This window comes from Anas acuta, chromosome 2, assembly GCF_963932015.1.
Source record: "Anas acuta chromosome 2, bAnaAcu1.1, whole genome shotgun sequence".
Classification (NCBI taxonomy): Eukaryota; Metazoa; Chordata; class Aves; order Anseriformes; family Anatidae; genus Anas; species Anas acuta.
The window spans coordinates 87737260-87749533 of record NC_088980.1 but is presented as its reverse complement, the minus strand read 5'-3'; the positions used below and the strand labels follow the sequence as shown (position 1 = coordinate 87749533).

The 12274-nt window shown below is 34.7% G+C and overlaps 1 pseudogene; it reads right to left on the bottom strand.

Moving 5' to 3' along the window:
• Window positions 1-335: 335 nt before the first annotated feature.
• On the bottom strand, window positions 336-396 carry LOC137852839 (U6 spliceosomal RNA; annotated as a pseudogene).
• Window positions 397-12274: the final 11878 nt, after the last annotated feature.

Sequence of the window (12274 nt, the reverse complement as noted above, 5' to 3'; positions counted from 1 at the left end):
GAGGTAAACCTATCTGGGCTGCTACCCTGTGGCAAGATATTGCTGCCTGGGTAGAAAACCTGGCTGTAAAGGTACGTCATGTAGATGCCCATATGCCTAAGAATCATGCTACCGAAGAACATCAGAACAACAAAGTAGATTGAGCTTCGAAAATTTAAGTAGCTCAGGTGGACCTGGACTGGGGACGTAAGGGTGAGCTATTTGTAGCTCTATGGGCCCATAAAACATCAGGACATCTAGGGAGGGATGCCACATACAGATGGGCTCCTGATCGAGGGGTGGACCTGACCATTGAGGCATTACACAGGTTACCCATCAGTGTGAGACCTAAAAAATAATATATGGAATGCTTCACAAATTTGCATGTCATCCTTGTGCAGGGGCCATGCTAATCTATCAGGAGTTAGGCATTAAAACCAACAGTTCACACAAGCTCCAGAAATTTCAGAAGTACAATAGTGGTATTTCAACATCCATCAAACAACTGTTTTTGAGTATAGTTTTTCTGTGTTCTCCAGAAATAGTTGGGTGCTAAAACTTTAAGCTCTTTAAAGGGATGAACTCTGTCTTATGGTTTGTTTCCTTTTGTATATAAAAACATAAGGAATGACTTACTGAGTGGGACCAATGACCCATCCTGTAGTCCATCTCTAATAGCGCCAATAGATAATGTTATCTGTGGAGAACAAATACATGGAGTGGCCTGTCACCACATTCCCTCATTTGGCCCAAGAACTGAAGTATGGCTTGGATCTTTAGCCCCCTTCTATTTCAAACAAACCTTGCAGGAGGGTAAATCCTCTCTCACTCACCCCTAGCCAGCTTTACTGTTAGCTGACTCCTGTAATTCACAGGGACTTCTGCTGGAAATTGCTTCATGGCACAGGAGTGTTCACAGGATGTCTCCTGGGTCCCTCTCTATATGCGTACATCAAGTGCTCTCTATATGCATACATCATTACAGCTCCTAAGCATTGCTAAGCATCCTCCATCCTGAAAAATGATGGCCTACCTTTGCTATCTTTTATTAAAAAAGAAAAAAAAAACACCCTCCAGTGTGGTAATTTGTCAAAAATATTTTGAAAAATCCCCCCAAATGGAAGTCTACTTAATCCCTTTTATTCATGTGCCAGGTGACATCTTTGTAAACATCCAGCTGGTTAGATTTCAAGATTTTCTTTTACTGAGCCTGCTAACTCTGTTGAAAAATTGCAATTTATCCACATGTTTAATGATTTTAATATGGCCTCTACCATCTTTCCATAGAAGAGTAGAGGTCAGGCTCAATGATCTGTAGTTTGCATGATCCCCTTTAGCGCCTTCTCTTTAGATATGCTAGTCATTTGGCATAGAGTGTGTTTGTAAGTGTAAGTTTGCTAGTCATTTGGCATAGTGTGTGTTTGTAAGTGTAAGTTTCAGACATCAGTGAGCAGTGCTGCAATTTCACTTCTGGGTTCCTTCAAAACTCATAGGTCAATCCCATCTGGTCTTGGTGCCCAAGATTTATTTGGTATTCTTTATATTGGGCTTCTTGTGTATTTACTTCAGGTTTTTCTAGGTCCTCTGATGTATTTGCTACAAAGAATTCACAAAGTGTGGGAATTTCCCCAGCACTGTATGCATGCAGTAAAAATGAAGGCAGTATTTCACTGAACTTCTCTACTATGGCCTTATCATTCATGAGCTCCCCTTTTACACCTCATGTCATCAAGCTGTTCTGCCGATTCCCTAGCTGGCTGATTTTGATGTATTTTAATAACTTTTCATTATCAGTTTGAGCATCCTTTGCAAGATTATGCTCTTTTTTTTTTTTTTTTTTTAGCTTCTTTAATTTCCTGCTTGTATTTGACCTGCTATGTATTATGGATTTTCCTGTTCTTCTCATTTGAGAAAGCTTTCCAATTTTTAAATGCCACAGTCTTCTGTATGATAGTCTCTTCAACTTTTTTATTGAGCAATACAGAGCTTTTATCTGGATAGTTTTTGTGTATGTGTTTTATATTTTTTTTTTAAATCCAGTCTTCTAACAGTATTTTTTAACTCCAGTTTCTTCTGTTATATATTTCTTCCTTCAGTTTCTCTGCTTTGCTTTATTTTTACTAACTTTCTTATTTTTGTGTATTTTTCTTTCTTACAATTAAGTATCTTCATGCTGAATTTTTACTTAACTTATTCTTTTTGACTATAACATGAAGGGAAAAAGGAAAGGGAAAGGGAACGGAAAAAAAGGAAGGGGAAAGGGAAAGAAAAAGGATAAGGGAAGGGGAAGAGGAAGGGCCTGAATGGGTTTATCTTAACAAATAATGTGCTGTTTACCAATCAACCTCAATGGATACAAACGTACATGTATATAAGGTTTTCACTCAATAAGAATTATGGAGTACAAAGCAAGAGTGCTCCTTTGACGTTTGTAGCTAATCATTATTTTATCATTGTTTTTAATCATTATTTTTGTACTTATATAGTTCAGGCATCCAGTCAAGGGAGATAAATGTAAATCTGACTTAGAGGAACTGTGCCATACCACATGTAATATATGGTCAACATTAACAATTCACAAGCATCCCAGGTGCTTAAAAATCTTCACACTAATGACTGAATTAATATGAATATGAATAAGTAGGAAATGCATGAAGACAGAGTTGAATTCATAATGGTGATTATTCACATAAATAATTCATACATTTCTAGTGTTAATGCATGCTTGACTCCATGGTAGCATATCTGGTAGTCTCTGTTGTACATCATATTGTTCCTATTGTTTCCTTTTTATAATGAAAAAAATAGGTGGAAAGGGAATAGTCTGACACATAAAAGGGTTTATATGTTTCTCTAATACATGAGTTTCTGGCATCTGTGTAGGTCCTATATCGGAATATAGGATGTTGTTCTGCCTTATATATATCAGAATAATTCTATCTTTGCTAGGATTTGATCTTTGAAGTGTAAGTATGAGACAGAGATAGAGAGATCTTATAAAAACAAAAACAAAACAAAACAAAAAAAACTCTATTAAAGACAGATGTTATCAAAGGGAAAAAATGACCAGATATTCCATTAAATGAAATGAAAAAATGAAATGAAAAAGCTGCTACTTGGAGGAAAAAAAAAAAGATAAAAGATAAAAGAAAGAAAGTCTGAGAGAGAATTATTTTTACTATATGACACATAAGTCATGTTAACATCTGGCTTGAAAATTCATATTGTTTTGGTCCAGTTGAAGATTATGGAGAATTAAGATAAATATGCAATTTTAACAAATTACAGTTAAATATCAGGGAGTTAATAACATAAGCACTATTTTGTAGTTTCTATGTCACTTTCTGTTGTTTCAAATTCCTCAGCGGAAAATATTGAAAAGAAAATTTCTTATATTTTCCAATGACTAATATCTGAAACAAAAAAAAAAAAAATCAAACCAAACAAAATGATAGAAAATACAGTACAAATTGGGGGAAATTTCACCTAATTCCTACTATTTGACTTCACTGAAGAGTAGAAACATGCAGATGGTGAGCTATGGTGAGTTACCATGCCTCAAATGAAGAGAAATTACTTCTCTAAATATGCTAACTCAACGAATTAGAATAGTATGAGATTACTGGGAATCTAATGACGTGAGCTCGCTGTGCTATCATATGGTAGGATATAAGCCATTTCTGGAACAGGTGCCAACTGGCTGCTCTAATGTGGCATGGTACATGAGTCAATCTCTCTTCCTGAGAGGCAATGGGTATTAGTTTAGTAGCACTTAACTAATGTTGCTCAAGAGATTTCAGAGTGCTCAGTTTAAACTTTGTTAGACTGAACACACATCCATCTACATTCTCCAAATAGATTTAACTTATGTAACGATATTAGTGCTGTAGAAGGTGGTGGCAGAGCAAAGAGCTGAATCCTGATTACCATATGCAGTAGGCATGCCAGTCCTGGATTATCAGTCCACTTGCTATTGATATTCATAAATGCCACCACTGCTCACACTGCAATGTGCTTTGCAATACTGATAGCTCCCTTGGTAAAATGGAAATCATACAGGTGCTCGACCGTATGGAACAGGTGGTAGAAGCATGGTTTTAAAATATGATAAAATGTTGTAATTTGGAAATGGGAGTCTTACTGTTTCTGAATTCAGCTCAGGATAAAGCTAAACTGATAGCTAAGGATATGTCCGGCTTTACTGTTTTTTTTCTTGTTGTGTTTTGTAATCTCATTTATGTGTTTTCTGTGCTACCAGTGCTCTTGATTAATTCCTCGGCAAGTTTGCATCTGACAACAGTTTCCATTGTGGAATAAAACATACCTTGTCTCTCATCTCCTCTTCTCCAGTTTGTGAGTATCTGTACCATATTTGTAAAAAGAACATTAACAGTTTGGATACTTCATAACAGTGTGTGTTGAAAATATCACATATCCTGCTGCCTAAAGCTTTTAATGCTTTATTATCCCATGTTTCCAAAGATTCTCCATATGTTTCACATGTACCAAGTAATAATTTATTGGGATTCATTTCAATTATATTCCCTCAGAAACAAATACACTGGACTGTTTTCTCTGGACTTAGTATTTATTTTGAAGATTAGTAACTTATATCCATTAGAAACATATTTTAATAATACAGAGTTTGGCTTTCAGGAGAAATAGTACATTGGCAATCTGAGAATCAGATCCTTATAGCAGACTTGGTATGTGTGCTAATCATGAAAGTATCTCACAAGTTTGTTGCATGAACTTCAGATATCCTTCCAGATGGAAGATACTAGTTAGGAACTTCTGTAGTGTACCCCAAACTCATTCCCTCTTTGACACAGTTTCAGAACAATCAGCATACTGGTAGCAGCAAAGCTGTTATCTTTTATCAAGGAGAGTACTCAGTCCAGTGATTTAGAACTTCAAAAGTCTCATTTGCTTTCAGATACTACTGATCTGGTCCAAATGCTGAACAGTGACAGATTGCGCATCATATTATCAAACTCCTGAGGTAACTCATAGGAAAGTTTAAAGTACAGTTAAGAAGAAAAACATATTTTCAACTATCAACAGGACTGTCATATATATAATCTTATTATTGTATAAAAATTAATCAAAATGAGATCAAAGAAGAAAAAAAAAAAAACCTGTTAATAGTGATTTAGACAAACTTTAACTTAATTATTGCTTTTGTGTTATCCCACATCCTTTTATAATCCAGAAACATTGTTTTCTATAAATCCACAAAATTTTTACACATACAGCAGAAAATCAGGCAAGAATTGAATATTCACAATGTGTTTCTTTGTGAATTCTGTTATATTTGGCAGCATTTTTTACAGATAGAAAGTAATTTTCTTCTGTGAGTTTGCTATGTGCAGTTTAATTCAATTGGCTTTAATGAGTAATAGTACAAGATTCTAAGTAAACAGAAAGCAAATGATGCCAGCTAGAACTACAACAAGCAATGCCCCATACAGAGTTTAGGGAAAAAATGTGTCGTTTAAGGTTTCTCTTCAAGATTTTTTTTTTCTGCCTCTTTTTTTTTTTTTTTTTTTTTTTTTGTCACCTTCCTTGGGCAATACCAAACTATTTGGTATTGAGGTTTCCCTCATTCAGCCTAACTTAATAAATGAGTCAGCTTTCTTGTTTTTAGTATTTTTACCTCCTGTGATTCAAGTAATTCCTCATCATTTTGCTTCCAGTCTACACCTCTGCCATGCTTTAAGTAAAATAAAGGGTATTGTTGGGCTTGAAACTAATGATTCATTTTGTGCTTTAACTATGGATCTGGATATCTGCCACCAGGCCAAAATGTTACTACATTTAAACTGAGAGAGCTATATTTGAGAGATAGAATACTTCTAATTAACGGACTGTGCTTAAGCTAAAAGGCTTTATCTACATTTACAGCTTCCTGGTATTCCTGCTGAAAGTGAGTCATGATAAATCCTTTCTTTATTTTTCCTTTTTTTTTCTCTCTCTTTTTTTTTCTTTTTCTTTTTTTCCCCATAGGCGTATGCTACCCTGGTTAGAAACCAAGGAGTCAGAAGTAACTGAAGTGGATCAGTTAGTCTGGTGAGTAGGGCGTTAATAAAGTTCAGCATGCTGTATGAATTTAGTGTAATAAATTCCCCTTCCATTCTGTTGTGAGGATGAATACACTGAAGATGCTCAGGGACTGAGTAACAGGGACTGAAAAAGTAGGTGGATAATAAGACAGACCTAAAAAATAATAGACTTCTTAGTCAGTATTCAAGGTACCTTATCATTCTCCTTTCCTAAATTTAAGTAAGATTTGTCAATAAGATGCTCAAAAAAACTGAAATTCAGTAGGTGGTGGAAAAACCAGTTTGAATTCATTAGAAAACAGACTGTTTTCCCTTGAAATAGTTGGGATGGGAAAGGAAAATATCACCAGAGTATGTATTCTTGTATCTTTGTGGATTTTGGAAAAAAACAAACAAACAAACAAACAAACAAAAACTCCAGAAGGACTGGGAAAGAAAAAAAAAATAAGAAAAAAATAAAAAAAAAAAAGACCTTAATGTTATATTTTAAATAAATCATATGAAGATTAAATATTCTATTTTCTGACAGTTTCTTTAAATGTTCTTGATAGAACAAGAAGTGATTGCAATAGTGCAGCTTTCACATATTTTGCAATGTTGGAGAATTTCTCAACCTGACTGGAAACACACAATATCTGGCTTTTCTCCCAACTTTGTCCACAGTTTTTATCAGCTCAATAGCATTGTCTGTTGGCCCAGATCTCCAAAGCTTCTACCACCAGTGGCTGTGCTGCCTTGCAGACTTACAATGTTAGTAAATGCCTGTTTGCATTCCTTGCTTTCATGATACATGGGTTTTAACAGTACCATCATCTGCCTTCAGAATTAGAGATATTGGCTGGTACCTTCTTGTCAGAGACTCTTTCCTACTAATTGATCCTATTTTTTATCTCTTCCCTCACGTTGCATTATTTCTTCTTAGTTCGAAATCCACTGGTTTATAATACTTCATATCCTTCAGTTTTCATTCTCTACTCTTTCACATCTACCTTGCTATGGGCCAATCATAAATACTGAGCACTTGATAGATTTACAAGACTAAAATATTAAAAAAGAACAAACAAACAAACATGCCTTCTTATGTCTTGGGATTAGGTTAAAAATCATGTACATTAAATACATTTTCTCCTCTTCTTTGTCATCGGTTTCAGGGTTTTAAAGATTCTTTTGTAAATTTTCAATTCTAGTAAGAATTTGTTGCTGCTTAAATATGAAAAACTGATATTATCATGCTGCTGAATATACATTTAAAGAACAACCAAAATCAAGGAAATACATAATCAATTTGTAATGCCTGCTGTCACACTAATTGCTGGGGGGGTTGTGGAAGGTTGTTCGTTTGTTTGTTGTCTCTTGTATGGGCAAAGGACAACTAAGTGTGCATGCAGTTATATAATTGAAGCTCTTTATAATAGCACATTTTTAATGCTTAAAATAAAGCAATTTGTTTTAAACTGAAAGTAAACACTAAGACTGTCAATAAGATTTGCTCAAATATACGCAAAATACTAAATTTAAGCCAATGTTTATATATTTACGTTAGTATCTAAGCATAGCTTTCACATGCAATTAAGTCTTCCATCTTTACAATCTGTCCTACAAATGTTCAAATCACCAAAAGTTTCTTCTTCATCTACCCAATTAAGAAAGTAACTTATCCTCCCGTTCTTTTCTATAATAGTGCTGACCTTGACCACTAGTTCCTTCCAAGAATTTTCTTTTAAGCAGAAATGCCTTAGTCTTACAGATCTTCATATTGTCATTGTTCTTCTTCCCCTGAGGGCCAGCAGTACTGTCTCTATCCCTATCCCTTTCTCCCTGATTAAATTTAATTTGTAATCTGGATTTCTATCCAACTTAGGTAACAAAGCCAGAAATGATATGTTAACCTTTAAATTTCATGTGCACATTCCACTGAGGTGTCCACGTCCAATTTCCATGGACATGTCCATGTCCAATTTCACACTTCTCAGTTTTTGGCTGATAAGAATATCTGCAAGCCTCTCACGGGAACCCGAATCAAGACTGTGAGCCTCTTCCAAAGGCAAAGATGGGTATAGTTTCGTTGCTCATTGCAAGGTTCAGCACCTGGCTTTTCTCTGCTCTTTCACAAGCCTCCTCCAAATTTTCTTATGTGTACTTAAAGTATCCAATGTGCATTTGATCCCTTCAGGAAAGTGAATACTTCTTTTTAATGTATGGAGATAAAGTCTTGCTGTATAACAACTATATTCAGACATAACTTTGTTGATGTAAGAAATTCGATAAACTCATAACCTGTACTCCTGTGCTTCACTGTCTCTTTTTTCAAACCTCTCTTGAAGAAAAATTTTTGCTAGTACACTTTAATTTTTAGTTTTTATCTAAATGTATCTTTAATTTCTGTGACAATTTTCTCTGCTGTCAATGTCCTTGATATGACTAAAATCCTAGCAGTGTGAAAAAAAAAAAAAAAAAAAAAAAAAAAAAAGAACACTTAATTCTTCATTTCTATAGATGAGATCTGGGCATTTTTTTCATGAGAGAAAGTCAAGTGAGGATTGTGTAGCAGGTAAAATACATTACAATGGAGATATTTCAAACCACTGCAGTTCACCAGACAATACTAAAATCTATTTAGAGTCATGAATTTCATGCTCAGAATAGCTCAGTTGTGTTATGTTTTATTTTTTGAATAGTCTTAGATTTCTATATATGCAATTCTAGTACAGACGTTCATCTGGGGTAAACCAGTATATTAGTGACTTCAAGTGAGCTCATTCAAATCTCAGTTTTGTTTTGCATTTTTACCAAAGAGAAGCCCATGAGTATTTTAAGACCTTGTTTATAAAATATGCTATAAAAAGGTAATGGTTACAGCTGTGAAGCTGGTGCTTTTTAAATAGATACACCCTGTTAATTTTTAAAACATGCTGCTTTCATTTGTAATTTCCAAGGCACTACACATTTTTCTCCCTCTGTGCTGTACATTTACGTCTAAGGGCAGACGTCACTGAAATCTTTAGGCAGGAGAACACAGTCACTGTCAATACAGCCAAATGAGCTGCAACCAGAGAGCAGCTTGAGCAGGAAAGCAATGGTCCCTGGAGCCTTCCCTCCATGCTGGTCAGCCCTCTGCCCTCTCTGTACCAGCCTTTGGCTAACTGAAAAACTGCTGTATGGCATCCCTCCCCTTTATCCATACACACACATATTCAGTCATCTTAATTTGGGAGTAAAAAAAAATCTTAATTATTTCAAGCCTTCTATATACCTGTGAGTAAAATAAGGGGATGCTTGAGTCTGAATGACTATTGCAAATTTAATGCTGATACTTTTCAAATTGTCTTTGCATTTTCTTCCCAGTGATCTGTCTGTGTTATTTGCAAAACTGGGCATCATCCTACTACTAACCATTTGTGCACTTACCTCATGATGGTTTCATCTACCCAAACTTCTTACAGGAAGATCTTGAACATCAAAAGCCATATTATAGTCAAGATATGTGGCATCAATTTTTTCCCTTTTGTTAGCTAAGTGAGACAAAGAGATTGGTTTGGTCCAATTTGCTCCTGTAAAAGCCACTTTGTCTGCTTTTCATTGTCCTGTTATTTTCCAGATGCTCGTAGATGTATTGATTAATAATTTCTTCTTCCATGATGCATTTTAAAGTTAGACTGATTAGCATTTGTTTTCTTTTGTCTACTTTTTTAAATACATTTTAAAGGGAATCACTAATTTTATTTTCTCCAGCACTGTGAAGACCAGCCCAGTCCTTCATCAAATACTAAAGACAATTACTAATCTTTCAGAGGTTACTTTGGCTTGTTCTTTAAACTGACAAATTTAATTAAATCCTTCCCACTTGAATTTCCTCCAGCTTGCCTAAATGTTCTTAGCACGTATTTTCAAGGTGTATTTTCTGGGGTCCTAATAATTTATTACACAAAATAGAATAAAATATAATAATAATAATAATAATAATAATAATAATAATAATAATAATAATAATAATAATAATAATAATAATAATAATAATAATAATAATAATAATGTGTCTAAATCTTTTGATTTGTATGCACCCTCTTTCCCTAATAAAATAATTTTACATTTTGTTTATCTTCTTGAATCAAAAGCAATTGCATTATATGTTCCTGTCTTTTGTAACACATTTGCCCCTCAACTTTTTTTTGGTTTTATGTCTAAATGACAATTTTACTTCTTTATATTTAACTTAGACATGTCTTCTTGCATCTGGTATTTTTGCAACTTATTTTTTTCATTATTATTATTTCAGGTAATTCTAGTTCTTGAGCAGCATTTTCCAGTCTGAAAGCATCCCAATATAAATTGTCGTTTAGGTTAACATTTTTTAGTCTATGAATTTTTGTAAGTTATATAGGACTGTGGTACGTTGTGGGACTTTTGCATTGTCCTGAATTCATTTATCAGCCATTCATTTATCAGTGATGTCTAAAATCCAAAATGATCTTAGGTTTTCTAGTAGGAATTGAAATAGACACTGCTAATATTCACCACCAGGTTTGGCAATAGAAATGCGTCTGATGTCTTTGTTGAGAAAGATGGTTGATGTTTTTGGTAGAACTGCTCCAAAAGATAACTTCTGATAAATTAATTAAGGTTTTCATCTTTAGACCTATGGGCATCTGAACTTACAAGATGTCTCTGCATAAGCAACATTATCAAGTTCTCCACCAAAAGAGAGAGAAAGAGAGTCAATAGAGATGATAGTTCTGAGGAGGTAAAGGAAGACATATTCAACCCCTACCCTACCCCCCAAAAGGAGAAAGCAGAGAAATATTCTGAAATGACCCAAGTCTGTAGTCTTCTAAAAGCTCTTGTACAGTAATTACTTACTGCTTGTTTCACAGATGTTACATTTGACTGGGATTGAAAGAGGTAATGGTAAGCCTGTTCTTGTAGATGACTACTACACATGAGGAGGGAGGAACATCTATCTATCTTGGAAGGAAACTAAAGTGACTGTTCCTTTATGCTGGAGGTGGAAGGATAGTCTCTGTTCTCAGCCTCTCACAGAAGGAAGTTTATGAAGAAGGTCAAGGGTCTTTTGCTAAAAGCAGTCCCAACATAATAAGGAGGATCAAAAGTCAAGACATTCTGAAATTATAGTCACATTTCTTAGCTGCACAAAGATTTACCCCAAGCTGGGGAATTACCTTCTTCAGAAGCACATGGAATGAATGGAGACAGTATGGTTTTGAAATACAGGCTTTGGACACTATCTTCTATTTTCTAAGCTTTGGTACAGGCCATTTAATCAGTTCACACAAGTTCATGTTTTCCCTACCCTCTACATTGTGGAGCAGTAAGAGAGACCAACTATTAGAAGAGTATCCACCAAACTGCCTTTGTGATACCTTTTCTGCAGTATTTATATTTATATTTATATATATATATATATAAGAATATACATGTCCTTACCTATTCAAGCTTTGCCAGTCTCTGTCTTTACATGATTCATATCTCTAATTCCGTAAAGTTGCATTGAACTATGATAATAAGGCACAGACATTATTGGAAGGTATTGGTATCTCAGATATGTTTATTTTCTGGTGTTCACGAAAGAGCAACATAGGAATTTCCTCTGCTCATAGATATTTCCCATTTAAATAGACAAAATGTGTAGATATAACAAGTTACTTCTCAAAATTCTGTAAACTTTTACTTAACTATCAAGTATAAATGGCATGATTCATAAATCACTTTATTTCCCAAATTCCAGTATTCTATTTTCATCCTATATTCTTCTGCAAGAAATATCAACCCATAAACCATGAAGCAGAGAAGCTGAACAGCAATAAGTATTGCAAGCAGTGTCAAAAAAAATGCTGAATTAAACTGCAAAGAATCTGAACTAGAAAAATACTCTCTCCTATATGTAGACCAATCATGTTCTAATAATCGTGTTCTCCCTAACACATTGCAGTTTCTTCTCTTTGTGTTGCTCTTTCCTCTTTGCCACTCCATCCATTCAAGAGACTGACCCTGAACTCTGCAGTAGGAACTTAGATAAAAGTAGGGCTTGATAATAATTCTAGTATAAGAGCTCTCTCTAGTGGTGACTGTGTTACCTCATTACCTATTATTCATCCTAGTTAAATACAAAAAGGATTGAGTACTATTCAAATGGGACACCAGCCAAATTCCTCCTTTTTGTGACACCCATTTGAGAAATTTTATGTTGACAGAGGTGCATCATGGTGAGAATACAC